This window comes from Podarcis muralis, chromosome 4 (genome assembly GCF_964188315.1).
Source record: "Podarcis muralis chromosome 4, rPodMur119.hap1.1, whole genome shotgun sequence".
NCBI lineage: Eukaryota > Metazoa > Chordata > Lepidosauria > Squamata > Lacertidae > Podarcis > Podarcis muralis.
The window spans coordinates 81,535,158-81,552,135 of NC_135658.1; the positions used below are offsets into that span (position 1 = coordinate 81,535,158).

Sequence of the window (16,978 nt, forward strand, 5' to 3'; positions counted from 1 at the left end):
AGGAAATCAGCCCTGAGTGCTCACTGGCTACCTCACGAGAAGAGAAGGCTCCCTGGAAAAGACCCTGATGTTGGCAAAGATTGAGGGCACAAGGAGAAGGGGACGACAGAGGACGAGATGGTTGGACAGTGTTCTCGAAGCTACCAGCATGAGTTTGACCAAACTGCGGGAGGCAGTGGAAGACAGGAGTGCCTGGCGTGCTCTGGTCCATGGGGTCACGAAGAGTCGGACACGACTAAACGACTAAACAACAACAACAACAGCTAGGCTTTGATTAGCTTCTAACCTCTGATTAATCTAGTTCCTTCATAGAACTTAGTCCTTTTTCTTTATTTTATTTGTAAAAGTATTTATAAACTGCCCACTTGTATAAAATATATCCGGGTGGTGTACTTCAGTGTATAAAAATGCAGCAACAGAATATAAAAATGGCTGTTTCATGTCAAACCGACAAACGATAGGCCTGTTGGCATGAAAAGGTCTTCAGAGATGCCTGAAAGTCAAAAGTGAGGTTCTGTGCCAAATCTCTGCTAGAAAAGAGTTCCACAGAGGAAGGGATCAGCAACGCTAAATGCCCAGTTTCTAGTGGAGGCTGTAAAATGGAGAACAACTAAGGGTGCTCCTCCATTTTTTTTGCCTCGTTCTCAGAGCACTTGAGAATTTCAGTCAGTGTGAAGTTTCGAGCTCAGCATATTGTTGTGAAGTGGCTGAAAGTGGTGAGAGTGTTTTCTTCCTTTCTTTCTACTAAACATTTTTCCTGGAGCCCTGCGGCCTTTCTGGCTTCCTGTACTTCCTGATCTAAAAAAGCCCCACGGGTGGAGTTATTTCATGAGGTCTTCCTTTCGGCTTTAACTGAAAAGCAGGGGCTGCAGAGTGCTGATCGCTGGTGAGATGATTTGCAGAAGGTAAGAAAAGAGGCTTGCAAATGCTTTTTGGCGACCTCAAAAGCAAGCCAGGCATGACAACAACCCATGATAATTTATACTTTTTAAAATGTTCCCTTTGATAATTAATTGATGGAGAATACTCAGTGCTATAGAAAATGCGTAAATAAGTAAGGATGAAAGGTGTCAAATGTTTATGACACCGTTACGTTCTGGGGTGAGGAAAAGAACAGTCCATGACCATGAATGTCGTGGCTTCAGTGGAAGGAAAGTTAGGACCCAAACCAATATCCTTTTTTTGCCTTGGTTTTATGTTTCTTTTTATATCATTTACGTTTTTACTCGTAAGCTGCCCAGAGCACTTTTTGTTATTGGCGGGTATATAAATACTATAAATAAATGAGTGACAAGAGGTGCCAAGCTTGAATTTGGAACCATTTGCTTGATGCTTCAAGACATGTGTTGTGCCCCTGAGCTACAGGGATGGCTTGTCCAAATCATAGGGACATTGGGAGCTGCCCTAGCCTCTATCAGTGCAGAAGACCTGGGACTTTCTGCAGATCTACCAACAGGGCTACCTTTCATCAGGTGACCTAACTTGAAAGGAAAGAAGCAAGGCAAATGCTCTTCTGCTGAGCTATGGCCCTCAGATCAGATGAAGACCCATCTAGTGCAATATTCCGTTTCTAACAGAACAACCAGATGCCTCTAAATGTTCTCAAAGTTGTGAAGACAATGAGCTTCTCCTGTTGTTTGTCTCCAGAAACCGGTGTTCAAATTAAGACTGGGTGGCAGCAGGAATCCTCTAATAGAGAGAGACACGGACAGGGACACACACAAAGAAAATGCAATGGGATGTTAATGTAAATCAGTTTATTTATTCTCTAAATTTCATGTTCTTTGTGTTTCAAGCTCTCACACTAACAATTTCCCATTCATGTGTTCAGTGCCTTTTTTCTAAAAAAAAAAACAACCCAAATGTTTAGAGGTACTCTCATTTTGACTCAAGAAAATAACCATTTTATAGTTCAAATCGGGAAAAATAAATATAGTAAATGGACAAAAGTACAAAGATTCACAAAATGTTTGGAGGTATGTGTATCCCTGCATCCCTTCAGGAAAAAAAAGAACTGCATGTGTTTAATTTGAAGTCCTTTGACCTCAAATTAAGATATCATGTGAAGGTCTTTATTAACCAGTTCACATAGGCATGGAGATATTCATCTTACTATTGGAACTCCAAACTACTCCTTGCTCAAACACCGAAGTCCACAATGTAACGGTATATTTCATCCTGCCAAAGCACCACTGTGCTACTGATGCCTGTCTGTGTTCAAGAATGCGAGAATAGTAGTGGGCATGCCTTTGGGATTCCCTTAACACATGGATGATGCCCACTTTTCCACGAATCGTCTCCCCCTCTCTTTTTTTTTATCAGGGAAACAAGCTATCTACATGTCAGACTTCAACCTCTGAGAGAACGTTAATGGTCCCTGCCTGATGAGATCATCCGAGGAACTGACTGCGGCAGCTTTCTCCAACGTGAATGGTGAAACCAAGACGACGTGACTTCAGTAAGTAATATTACGGTGAGGCAGGGTGAGGGAATAACATTCCCCAAGTGGAAAGCTACATTTCAAACATCATTATAGAAATATTGAAAACTTTATAGCCTTGGTGTAATGTTTAGGCCGGAGCTTACAAATCTTCACTCATACTGTCTTCACTTGCGTAGCAAACAACAAAAAATACCCCACAAGGGCCTGTGCTGACCAGAAATGCATTTCCAGACATATTTTTTATTATTATTCAAAGCTGCCTCTTTATAGTAAAGAGGGGATTCTCTGGGGGTCGTCATTGCTGCCAGCTTTGCTGCCTCTTTCTACAACCGCAGCACTGAAAACGAGCTGTTTCATGACAACCGGTCTGGCTCATTGCCTCCTCTTTTTTTGGGAGGGGGCAGTGAGGTGGGGTGAGGGTAAAAAAGACTGCGTGGATCATCTTTCCCCCTGTTCAGAACTGTGGAACATTCCTGTGGTAACTGCTGCAATTCTTACAAGGAAAATAAATGATAGGAGGAAAGCACTTAGTGTGTGCATCCCTTAGGGGTGAACTAATGAAATCTTAACATCAGGAGGGACAGGAAAGAAATGTTTTGTGTGTTCAGTACAGCAATCAGCAACTTTTCTCAAGAGCATTCACGGTCTGTGTCAGGGATATGGATGAACTGATGGGCTGTGAGCATGATCTAACCCCAAAGGATTCTTTTCCTTATCTCACCCATGGTTGCCCTGCCACATGATAAGATGTGGCAAAGTATTTTTCTGCAGTCTTTTTTTTTTTAACAAGGAAAAAAAATTCCAGTGTTGTGTTTTGGTTTTCATATGCATTGCTCAGCTATGCATAAGCTCACATGCTCCAAACTTTTCATTGCTGTTGTTCAAAGGCAGTATCTTTATTATGGAGCTGGGACACTTGTAAATATGCACCTATCTCTCCCCTGATCTGCTTCTCCTTTGGAGCAAGAAGGATAATAATAATAATAATAATAATAATAATAATAATAATAATAATAATTTATTACTTGTACCCCGCCCATCTGGCTGGGTTTCCCCAGCCACTCTGGGCGGCTTCCACAGAGACCAAAAATACACTAAAATGTCACACATTAAAAACTTCCCTGAACAGGGCTGCCTTAAGATGTCTTCTGAATGTCAGGTAGTTGTTTATCACTTTGACATCTGATGGGAGGGCGTTCCACAGGGCGGGCGCCACTACCGAGAAGGCCCTCTGCCTGGTTCCCTGTAGCTTTGCTTCTCACAATGAGGGAACCGCCAGAAGGCCCTCGGCGCTGGACCTCAGCGTCCGGGCAGAACGATGGAGGTGGAGACGCTCCTTCAGGTATCCTGGACCGAGGCCGTTTACTTGAAGGCCGAGGAAACTGCATCCTTGCTTCCTAGGGAACCAACCAGGGGTATGCAGATCGGAAGATTTTTCCATGTGTTCATTCATCAGTCCATTTTGTCCTGCTTGTACAAAGTGCTGTGGATTTTTGAAAAACTGCACAAAAATGTCCACTGCACAATTCTCTTGGGAATTATAGAGACAGAACTACCTAAATTGCATAGAAATGTATTCATGTATGTGACTACAGCGGCAAGAATGTTACTTGCCCAAAAATGGAAAGAAGAAGAAGTTCCAGCAAAGAAAGAATGGATACAAAAACTTATGGAATATGCATAAATGGCAAAACTTACTGGAAGAGTAAGAAATCAAGATAACAAACTTTTTATAAAAGAATGGGAATGGTTTCTTGAATATTGACAGATAAATTGTAAACAGATAAAAACACTGGCAGGATTATTGTATAACCTGCAGCTACATAAGAGTGTATATATATAGCTCTGTTCCAGTAACAAGAAGCCGAAAACACCAGCCTGAAGATGACGAGTGAGACCTCGTCGAAACGTCGCCTAGACACCCCAACTTTTACACGGGAAGACACCCGAGGACACCAAAACCTGCATATATATATATATATATATATATATATATATATATATATGCATATATATATATATAAGGAAGATAAATAAATGAGTAAGTTAAGTTAGTTTGAATATGCAGAAGATATTAAAAATAAATTTAAGGAACCACAGAAAGAGGGGGAAGGAAATCAAGTTTTAAAATGTCAAAATGATTGTAAAATCGGTGAAATGTATATATCTGAAAAGTGTGTGTGTGTGTGTGTGTGTGTGTGTGTGTGTGTGTGTCCCCATTGCTTTCTTATACCCATTTTGGCACATTTATTTAAGCCCAGAATTGTATTGCCATGCTGTGCTGGCTAGCTCTATCTGCATTTAGTTTCACATGAATGTTTGGGGCAGAATTAGTATATGGATGTGGTTTCGGATACAGATGTCATACAGTATATCTGCATTGTGTCACTTTCTGTGGTACTTCCACCCAAATTCTTCTTCAATAGACTGTGTACACATGATACTTTCAAAGCACATTTGAAACACATTTCCCTCCTCAAAGAATTCTGGCCACTGTACTTTGTTAAGGGTGTAAACTACGATTCTTAGGATTCTCTGAGGCTGTTACAAAGGTTTATAATAGTGATTTAAATGGTCTGGATGCTATCTGGATGACCCACAACTTGAAAGCTTGCAGTATCCCAGAATTCTTTCAGTTTTTCGGATATCTTCAGGGATTCATGGCTTTTTAAGGTGTTGCTTATTCAGAACTTTCTGGACACAGGGATTGGGTGATGTGGTATACCGGGTCAGTTTAATCATATTGTCTGTGATATAGGAAATATCTCAATACTTTTATCTATTTCTACAGTTGAGAGCCCCTAAAATTCACTACTGATTTGTGAAATTTGGCCTATCATTTGTGCTAAACTGACAGAAATATAACCACACAGTTCTGTTCCCCTGAGGAAATAACTAAATCTACATTCTTAGAATTTGTCTTCTTAAATACACCATCTAGCAAAAGTGAAATAATTGGCTGTGCAATTTTTCTACCAATTATTATGCATTAAAATCTGAACTAAATCCAGTGAGCAACCTAATTACTTAATTGCCCAAGAGAGATTCCAACCTTGTGGGTAAATTATTAACTCCCCCTCACGCCCCATATATTTACAAGGGATGCCATAAAGATTGTGAACTTTGCTGGGTTTTATGTATTATTTTTTTAATTCATAAAGCCACTGCTGGGTTCTTATACATAGCACTGTGCTTCTATAGTTTTTATAATAATGTACCATAAAAAGCACTTCAGGAAAAGATGCATAGTAAACAAACAAATGTAAGAGTGTATATGCTTATGTACATAGTATAACTACTATTCCTCTTGAGCAGGAGACAGATAGTTGTCCTCTCTCTTTCTAAAAATAATTTCCTAGAAGTTAAAATTCTCCTTTCTCCCCCTTGTTCAGTTTGCTACACTGATCAGGCCTCTGAACAGCTCAGAAATGGAAGCGCCGTTCCCCCAGTGAGTAAGGTGTCAATAGATCAGTCCCATAATAGCCTGGGAGACAACTGCGTCTCGATGGGGCAGAGTCATTCATTCTGTTGAGGTCATGGGAGTAGTATGAAAAGAGGAAATTAAATGTACTCACCAAAAAAGATACATTGAGATAGTTAATAACATGACAGCTACTAATAATAAGGAAATTCACAGTTCAGGCTGACCTTAAATGTATAGCCCAATAAGGAAGCGGTTAAGGAGACACCCTGTTGTGCCAAGATATTAGAAGTCACCCTTAACTATAAATTTCCTTGTTTTTACTAGCTTAAGTTACAAATGAAGTATTCTTTGAACAGCTCTCCTGTTTTTGCTGAATATTTGAGACTGGGCTTCTTGGGGGAAGAAAATTGGTGAAAATATAAATGCATAGCTGTTAGTTAATAATTATGCCCCATCTTTAAAATGAATTGTTGTTGTTGTTTAATTGTTTAGTCATGTCTGACTCTTCATGACCCCATGGACCAGAGCACGCCAGGCACTCCGGTCTTCCAGTGCCTCCCACAGTTTGGTCAAACTCATGTTAGTAGCTTCAAGAACACTATCCAACCATCTCGTCCTCTGCCGTCCCCTTCTCCTTGTGCCCTCAGTCTTTCCCAACATCAGGGTCTTTTCCAGGGAGTCTTCTCTTCTCATGAGGTGGTCAAAGTATTGGAGCCTCAGCTTCAGGATCTGTCCTTTCAGTGAGCACTCAGGGCTGATTTCCTTAAGAATGGATGCGTTTGATCTTCTTGCAGTCCATGGCACTCTCAAGAGTCTCCTCCAGCACCACAATTCAAAAGCACCAATTCTCCAGCGATCAGCCTTCTTTGTGGTCCAGCTCTCACTTCCATACATCACTACTGGGAACAGCAGTGCTAAATTGTATATATGAACCCTACATATATGGATGCAGTGCTGTGTTTCACCTATTCTAGAGCAGCCAGTTTACACTGGTTGTAATCAAACTGAAATAGAATTCTCCACTTCCTGTTGCCCATTCCATTTTGTTCTGACGGGCCTACTTCAGAGATGCTTTCAAGGAGACATGGGTAGGTGGGAGAAGGAATGGGAAACCTTTCTTCCTCCCAAGTTAACCTATCTTAGGATTCAAATCAATGGCTTCAGGTTTTTTTTAAAATTGTTTTCATTAAAGATTTTCTTGACTTACAAAAGTACATACAGTGTCTCTGCTTTCTGTTCATAGAATCTTTTCTACATTTCAGTTATATTCGATGTCAGACACACCAGTGATATAGACCGCATAAAGTTGGGAAAGAAGAGAGGCAGGGGAAGAGAATAAGGGAGAGAGACCGTTCATTCTTTTACATAGTATATGTGCAAGGTTTTTGTGTCACTGTCACATGGGTAGGTTCTCTTTCTATTCACTTATTAGTTTTCATTGGTGGTGAGAGAGGTTGGGGGCCCCAGAACATGGTTGGTTGACTTCAGTTGGCTGATGTGAGTTTTGTGTGTGAGGGTGGAGGGTGGAGGGGTTGGTCGGTCAAGTTAGCCATATTGATTCGTATGCCATTGGTGGGCTCTTGTAGTAGTACAGTGGTACCTCGGGTTACATACGCTTCAGGTTACATACGCTTCAGGTTACACACTCCGCTAACCTAGAAATAATGCTTCAGGTTAAGAACTTTGCTTCAGGATGAGAACAGAAATTGTGCCCTGGCGGCACGGCAGCAGCAGGAGGCCCCATTAGCTAAAGTGGTGCTTCAGGTTAAGAACAGTTTCAGGTTAAGTATGGACCTCGGGAACGAATTAAGTACTTAACCCGAGGTACCACTGTACAGTCATACCTCGGGTTAAATATGCTTCAGGTTGAGCATTTTCAAGTTACGCTCTGCGGCGACCCGGAAGTAACGGAGGGTGTTACTTCTGGGTTTCGCCGCTCGCGCCTGCGCAGACGCTCAAAATGATGTCACACACATGCGCGGAAGCGGCAAAACGCAACCCGCAGACATGCAGTCGCATGTTACGTTCTACTCAGGATGTGAACGGGGCTCCGGAACGGATCCCATTCGCATCCAGAAGTACCAATGTAATGATAATAATAAATTTATTATTTATGCTCTGCCTATCTGGCTGGGTTTCCCCAGCCACTGTGCGTGGCTTCCAGCACATACAAAAACATACTAAAACATCAAACATTGAAAACTTCCAGATACAGGGCTGCCTTCAGATGTTTTCTGAAAGTTGTGTAGTTCTTTATCTCCTTGACATCAGATGGGAAGGTGTTGTTATCTTGTTGGGCTCTGTATGTCATGAAGGGAAGTCACAATGGAGTGAAGGCATCCTTTTTTGTTTGTCCCTGTGCTAGTTAATAATAATAATAATAATAATAATAATAATAATAATAATAATAATTTATTTATACCCCGCCCATCTGGGGTTAAAAGCTTCCCTAAACAGGGCTGCCTTCAGATGTCTTCTAAAAGTCTGGTAGTTGTTTTTTTCTTTGACATCTGGTGGGAGGACGTTCCACAGGGTGGATGCCACTACCGAGAAGGCCCTCTGCCTGGTTCTCTGTAACTTGTGTTCTTGCAGTGAGGGAACCACCAGAAGGCCCTTGGCACTGGACCTCAGAAGTTTCAGTTTGTTGGTTAGTTTTTCTAGTAGGGCTGTTTTCAATACAGTTTGGTACCAGTGGTCCATGCTTACTCCTGACATGTCTCTCCAGTGTCTAGTTATGATGCTTCTGGCTGCTGAGAGTAGATGAGTTATGAGTTCTTTGTCATGTGAGTGTGTGTTATTGTCTTGGAAAATGTTCAATAGGGGTGGCTTCTAATACCTGTTTTGTTATTTTGCATATTTCTTGTATCAACGGTTTTCGTTAACAAGATTGTGCATGCAAGATAGTCTAAAGTCCTCAATGCAGCACTGCTTCCCCCAAGCCCAGAATGCTTGTATGTGAACACTTGGTCCATGAGTGCATGCAGTCCCATCAGGAGGAAGGGCAGGATATAAATCCAATCAATTCAATTTCAGAGGCCATGATTGTTTGTGGGAACTATGTGACACAAAGCTCTAACAATCAATAGGAGTTCATCCAACTAATGTGCTTTGGATCCAGATGCCAACCATCTGTGCGAAATATCTTACTATAGAGTGGGGTCAATCAGAGGGATGTGTTTGAATTAGCTTTAAGGCAGCCTTATGGTAATCACCCACTTTCAATCGAAAGTGGAAGTATTGTTTGTTTGCTGAAGCTGTTCTGCAGTTTGGACCACATTCAAGGACAATGTTTTATTTACCTGATATAGTTTAGGGCTGTAAGACGATCTGAATTTCCAGTTACAACAAAAGCAGGAAAAAATGTACTGAAATCAATTATTTTTAATTGTTCTACGCTAGTTTTTAATAAACTCAGGCACTGTGTTTGGGATGCAGTGGACTTAACCATTGGATAGTTGCATGCCAAAATAAGATAAAAAGCAAAAAGCAAAATGGTACTACAATTAATTTACAGCTATGTCCAGTAAGGTATTCTCACTGCATCTCTGTTGTGCCCAATTCTGTAAGCTCAATTTAGAGGTGTGGAAACAGATAGATTATTATTATTTATTGATTTTGTTAGTCGCTATATCTTACCCAAGGCAACTCAGAGTGACTTACAACCAACCGAACAACATCCTCCTGAAGGCATGCAGTATATGGGAGAAACAGGGCTAAGTTTTTCAGTAGAGAAGTTAGGCATTTATTACTATCTTATTTCTATCCTGCCTTTTACCTAGAAAGATATTCGAGACCATGAAAACTGGGCCTGTTTCCATCCCATCCAACATACACCTGCACAACTTGGAAGGGTCTCAGGACCTCTGAAGTGGGATAGTGGTGATGGAATAGGTCTTGTTTTTGCTTTTGTTTATATTAAAAATACCTCAGCAGAGGCCATACCAGATCACATGATGCGTGCTGGCTCCACTGCTGCTGTCTTGAACTACCGTATTTTTGCTCTATAAGACGCACCAGACCACAAGACGCACCTAGTTTTTGGAAAAGGAAAACAAGAAAAAAAATATTCTGAATCTCAGAAGCAGCAAGAGGGATCGCTGCGCAGTGAAAGTAGCAATCCCTCTTGCTGTTCTGGCTTCTGGGATAGCTGTGCAGCCTGCATTCGCTCCATAAGACGCACACACATTTCCCCTTACTTTTTAGGAGGGAAAAAGTGAGTCTTATAGAGCAAAAAATACGGTATTTGTTTGAGTAGGCAGCAAGGGGAAACAAGTTTCAGCTACAGAAGTTGAAGAACAGAGCTGCGCCATGGTCTGCCCTGCGCTCCATAAGTGAGCATCCTGGCCTCAGGTTCACCTGGCTGCTAGTGTGGAAATCAGATTCCCCTACCAGCACAGTTAGCTTATATATGTGGAATTGGGAAAGGGCACCATCTTGTCCTCTGGGCAGCAAAATATCATTGTAAAGTGATAATTTGCTTTCCCGCGTTAGGAATCACTGCACTCATCTTCCACTGCAGCGTCTTCCTCTGTTCCCAAAGCTGCTTCTCCACACTCTCATGCTGCGTACCAAAACATAGTGAGAGAAACTCTTTTTATGGTTCCAAGAATGTCCCCATAAGCGTTGCCTGATTTCCATCTTGCTTCTGAATTCCACCTCTTGGCTTATGTGTGTGCCCATGCCACTGCAAGGTAGGCAACTGAACTGTAAAATACATGCTGTTGCTTATAACAACACCCCCCCTTTTTAAAAAAATACAACTTGGTGAATTTTAGTGATAGAGGGCACTTGGTATTAGATAGCTGGGTCTTATCTCTCACGGCGTGTACTTCTGTAGCTATACTCCCATATAGCTAACCTACATTAAGAATGCTATAATAATAATTTATTATTTATACCCCGCCCATCTGGCTGGGCTTCCCCAGCCACTCTGGGCGCCTTCCAAAAAAATATTAAAATACTGTAATACATCAAACATTAAAAGCTTCCCTAAACAGGGCTGCCTTCAGATGTCTTCTAAAAGTCTGGTAGTTGTTGTTCTCTTTGACATCTGGTGGGAGGGTGTTCCACAGGGCAGGTGCCACTACCGAGAAGGCCCTCTGCCTGGTTCCCTGTAACTTGGCTTCTCACAGTGAGGGAACCGCCAGAAGGCCCTCAGAGCTGGACCTCAGTGTCCGGGTAGAATGATGGGGGTGGAGACACTCCTTCAGATATACTGGATATACTGGACCGAGGCCGTTTAGGGCACTAAAATGGATAAAAACAGCAATGCTGCATGATTGAATATTATTGTCAAATATGGAGGCAGCCCTCTCCAAGGAGAAGATGGGAAAATCCACCAAAAAATGAGAACATTTTTCACAGTGTGTTTTGGCACACATCAAAAGAAAGAGATCTGTGTAAAACAATTGGCTTTAACCGATGTTTGCAGACCTATTTGATTTTCACAGTATGAAGAAAGAACGGGGTAAGCCTTAGTATTAATTACCATTTGCTATAAGTGCTGCCGAGCAGGTGGGAAGTGTCGTTCAGCTGAGCCACTACAAATTTGCGACATATTTGAAGCTTATTGCTATAAATCACTCGTTCTGAAGGGTGGGGGTGGGGGGGGAATAGTTATTGGCTGTAAATTAAGTAGCATAAAGTCACAGCCATGGAATTTTGCACAGTTAGATGGGGCTGAGCTGGAGAAGCAGGTGAGTTTAATGACTCTTAATATATTAAGAAAAATAAAAGTACTTTCGGGAAGAATGCGTTAACCCCCACCTGTACAACATCTTTCTAATGACAGACCCATTCATATTAAGCGGGTCTTACATTGCAGTGGGGTGTGTGGGGGGGGGGGCAAAGAGAGGTGGCAGTGTTTGGATGCTCTGCGCTTTGCAAATTCCATTTTGCAAGCTGTTCTCTGAAGCCACCCCAGCTCCTGACTGGATGCTGGAATGTCCCCCTTTTTTGGGTCTATGTTAGTTGAATTAGTTCCCATTGAAATCAATGTGAAAAGTTAATCACAAAACTAAGTCCCGCTGATTTCAAAGAGAAGCAAATTCAACAAATTGAGCCTGAATCCAACCCAATATTTATTGTGTGTGGTTTTTTTTTTAAAAACCTCTCATACACTAGATCAGGCATCCCCAAACTCAGCCTTCCAGATGTTTTGGGACTACAACTCCCATCATCCCTAGCTAACAGGACCAGTGGTCAGGGATGATGGGAACTGTAGTCCCAAAACATTTGGAGGGCTGAGTTTGGGGATACCTGCACTAGATATTGTACAATAATTAAATTCAAAAGAACAAACCCTGCCTGCAGGTTTTACAATATAAAAATAACTGAAATTGTGAAATACATTTAACTTATGTAAATGGGTCACTATGATTATATTAATGTTGGTCAAGTGATGGTTGTACTTTAAAATGTTGTACAAAAATCAGAGACAAACTTCCCCAGGTTGCAGTCTTATAATATAAAATTTGTTAGGGAGGAAAGGCAAGGCAAGGCAGTCAACCAGGAAAAGTTGGGATGATTAAAAGTGTCTTGAGGAGGTTTGAAAAAAGGAGGATACAATCTGACACCAGGTGGAATAATAGGAGCTGCAAGGGTGAAGGATGCAAGCAGGCAATACAGAGAGCAATATTTGGCTGAACTAGAAGGCAGTTAAGAATATGGTCCATGCAGAGGGATGGAGGAGGAAGAGCTAGTGAGAGAAAGCAAGATCATAAAAACCTTTGAGAGGAAGTACACACATCTTAGAATGAAGATGAGAAAAGAAAGGAAGGTTGTAAAGGGTGTGGTACAAAGGAGACATATAATCTGAACGATGACCAGAAAATATCATAGGAACATAGGAATTTGACTTATACCTGGTCAGGTCATTGGTCCATCTGGTTCAGCATTGTCTACACTGGCTAGAAGCAACTATCCGAGATTTCAGAAGGGTTTCTCCCATGGAGTTGCTGGGGATTGAACCCGGGATCTTTTGCATATGCTCTGCCACTGAGCCACACTCCATTCCAATGAAGTAGCAGTAGCAGAGAGCCTGAAGAGTAGAAGCAGGAAGACCAGCCCACATCATCAGTGGGGGCAGGTAATAAGAAAATGAGCTAAAAATGTTGATAGTCTATCACTATCTGTCAATCACTATTTTTAAATCAATTACAAGACTTGGAAAATTGGAGAAATGGGCAGAAAGTAGAGAACTCCATAATTCCATGGACCAGAGCATGCCAGGCACTCCTGTCTTCCACTGCCTCCTGCAGTTCGGTCAAACTCATGCTGGTAGCTTTGAGAACAGTATCCAACCATCTCGTCCTCTGTTGTCCCCTTCTCCTTGTGCCCAAAGTCTTTCCCAGCATCAGGGTCTTTCCCAGGGAGTCTTCTCTTCTCATGAGGTGGCCAAAGTACTGGAGCCTGAGCTTCAGGATCTGTCCTTCCATGCTTTAAGAAGAACCACTAACAACATTATCCAAAACAAGATAAAGTGATATTGAAAAGGAGAGATTGCTTATCCTTTTGCCCACATGTTATGGCTGAAGTGTCCATAACAGGCCACCACAGAAGGTGCCAAAGCTGTCTAAGAAGGCAAGATGTTGCCATCCTTCTCTACGGACACAAAAGAGGGATGTGTGTTCCTAAGGGAAATTTTGAAGGGTCATCTCATCTCATCCTCTTCATTTCTCTTCATCAGAAACAACTGGGGTTCTACACAGTGCGAGCTCTTTGGAAAGGTGAGCTCATAGTCTTCTAGACAAGATCAAGAGTTGGAAGGGAATAGAGACTGAAACAGGAAACCATGCACCAAAGGTCAGGCAGAAGATGAGTAATGGTAAGTGACCTTTTGTTATCGAAACTCCCAAGTTCATTTCCTTAGCCACCGCTCCTTTCCTACCTTCCAATCACGAGATGCAAGGTAACAAAAAAGTAACATTATGTGCATTTGGGCAGTCTTGCCTCACCTCAGTGCAAGAACTAAAAACAACAGCATCCCATTCACATTTTGACATTTGATAAATTGTGGGTTTGGTTTTGAAATATAAAATTGGAAGTTCTCTCTGGGTCTCAGCCAGAAGGACTGAAGGTCCCACTTGTTTTTATATGGTTCTTGGCATTGCAGAACGCTGTGTGTACAGTAGGACACTGCAGGTGGCACGTAAAGTTAAAATGCTTTGTTTTACCCTTGACAAATAAGCAGAGATAGATTTAGGAATTCAGCCCAGACAGTAACTTCCTGCATTGGCAAGCTGAAAAACTTTTAATTGCACATGTTTTGTTGTAGAAACCAACTCGGAAAGGAAGTCCAGGCGTGTGACTCTCAACCTAAAAGGAGGGACAGAATGTGTGAACTCATGTGTGAAAAAAGGAAAATGTTACTGCTGTTTGCTGAGGGGTAACCAGTAAAGCTCCTTCTGACTCCTACCCACCCTCCACTTTCTTTGTCTCTGCCTATGAATTTGTACAGGCTGCCACAAACACATTAGTGTACTGTAAGCAGTTTTCATCACCAATATTGCTATTTTTTTCTAGAAGGTTTGCCAGTTGTTTGTTTGTGTGTTTACTAAAATGGGTAATGTTGGGAGACAAAATCAACAAACAGATTGTGCTTGATAGCCCTTTCTTTAGGTTTACAGTTTTTGATGCCAGTGGTTTTTAAAGTTGATCGCTACGTGGAGAGAAGTTTAAAGTTTATACCTATACAGTGGTACCTCAGGTTACATACACTTCAGGTTACAGACACTTCAGGTTACAGACTCTGCTAACCCAGAAATAGTGCTTCAGGTTAAGAACTTTGCTTCAGGATAAGAACAGAAATCGTGCTCCGGCGGCGCGGCGGCAGCAGGAGGCCCCATTAGCTAAAGTGGTGCTTCAGGTTAAGAACAGTTTCAGGTTAAGAATGGACCTCTGGAACGAATTAAGTACTTAACCTGAGGTACCACTGTACCTGCTGGAGGAACCATGCATGCTGCAGAAGATGGCTCGACATCTTTTAAGGTACACATTCAGTTCAAATTAATGCTACTGACCTAGTCTGTTGCTGCACTCCTGCCCCCAACATTAACTGAGTTCACACCCAACATTAACTGAGTCCACACCCTAAAAAGAATTCCACACACCTTGGTGGCTGCAAATGGCCAGGGGAAGGTCGGGGGCTGGGATGCTTGAGGGACATGTTTTCTTCACAGTCCTATGTGAATTGACTTGATCTGCAGGTCTTGGACTAGTGCAATTGGATCAGAATTCAATTAACCATTGGATTTTCCACTTCTCTGAATTTTGTGGACACAGAATGAATTACAATTGGCATTTGGGATAAAACCTATTTAGAAATACAGACAGTGGGTTGTATGCAGCTAAACCATTGTGTGTGTGGCATGGCTTCCATGAATACAACAGAACATCCCGCTTCCCACCCCCAAATCTGCTTTGGAAGTTGCCGCAGAGCAGATTTGGGTGGTGCACAGGGAAGTGGAGGGTGGCGAAGCTCTGTTGAAGTAGAAACAGGAAGGAAGGGGTTTAGGAATATGTGTGAAACTAAGAGAGACCAGAAAGAGAATGTGATCTCCATCTTGAATTTGGGAGTGGGCTTTGGGAAATCTAAACCCTTTAAGAAACACAATTTTGAAACCACACAATTCAGTGGAAACATCTGCCAGATGGCAACTTAAATATCAAACACAATACCCTTTCCTTGACTATTGCTTTCCGGTGCCCCAACTTTAAAATGGAGGAGCCAGGGTCTGAGCAGCTGAAAATTCACAAATAGTAGAAATCCTAAGGTCTGCAAAGGATATTGACTGTGGATACGTTATCAGATCAGATATTCCCGCCCCCCACCCTATTACCATCTTTTCCATTGTGCTGAGTTATTCTAAAAGTAAAGGAGAACTATATGAGGAAAGATACATTCTGGAATGAGAAAATGTTAGAAATCAGCTGGGTGCAAAAAAAAGTGCAATTCCCCATTAAATTGTATTTTGTTACAAAATGATGTTGGAACTAGGTTATTTCATACTACTTAAACGTTACCAAAAAAGAGAGAAAATGCATTGCCCAAAAATAGGAGACTGATTTGCATAAAAGATGTTTAGTGCATGTGTATAGATACAAAATTCAGGGGGAAACGGTTGTATTTAAACAGAAACACAACACATTTCAACATAACAGGGAAGACTGTGACCTGTGACCAGGTGTGCTATGTCTTCAAAAATTGTCCATCAGAAATCCATCCACTGTGCACCTCATATATATTTACCCTCCCTCAATGCCTGAAACATTTTTTATTCATCTCCTGTGACTATTTCTCCCTGTCTCCTTTCACACCTAACTTCTAACCCTTTGGCCTGTGTGAATTATACACATTTCAAGGCTAAGGCCTGGTCTGCCAGAATGTCCATGTCTCTCTCGTCTCCTCCTTCACCAAGTTATTTTCTGTTCCTCACAGACCCACATTCTCTTGTGCGGCAGCCAAGTCTCTCTGCCTGTCACGCTCTCTCATGGAATATTCCATTCCACCTTACCCAGAGAGCCCTTACCCTAGAGAGCCAGTGTGGTGTAGTGGTTAAGAGTGGTAGATTCGTAATCTGGGGAACCAGGTTTGTGTCTCCGCTCCTCCACATGCAGCTGCTGGGTGACCTTGGGCTAGTCATACTTCTTTGAAGTCTCTCAGCCCCACTCACCTCACAGAGTGTTTGTTGTGGGGGAGGAAGGGAAAGGAGAATGTTAGCTGCTTTGAGACTCCTTCAGGTAGTGATAAAGCAGGATATCAAATCCAAACTCTTCTTACCCGACTGAATTCAACTTTCACAACAGCATCATACTGAACATCTGCAAAGGATGCTGTTATGAACTCCCAATGATTATCATTGGCCACAAAAATGGCTTTGAAATGAAAACTAGAAGCACGTTACACAACTCATGAGTAATGGCACCTGCTAGATGTTCTCCTTTACCTAACAAAATAAACTATTTCCCCAAAGAACACAGCTCAAATGGAGAATCTTTTCCCCAAAACCACCCCAGCAAAGTTTACGGAAGGAGAATGTACACCATCTGTCAGCTTCCGAAATAATTCAAAAATGTCAATTATTATTTTTTTGCTCCAAATTCCATTGAAG

General features: G+C 41.8%; 1 long non-coding RNA gene across 1 annotated transcript; it reads left to right on the forward strand.

Moving 5' to 3' along the window:
- The first annotated feature begins 689 nt into the window (after positions 1–689).
- On the forward strand, positions 690–15,639 carry LOC114595362 (uncharacterized). Its single transcript, XR_003706271.2, has 4 exons — positions 690–905; positions 2,323–2,458; positions 13,555–13,692; positions 14,143–15,639. It is a non-coding gene; the product is annotated as an uncharacterized LOC114595362 (long non-coding RNA).
- The last annotated feature ends 1,339 nt before the right edge of the window (positions 15,640–16,978 follow it).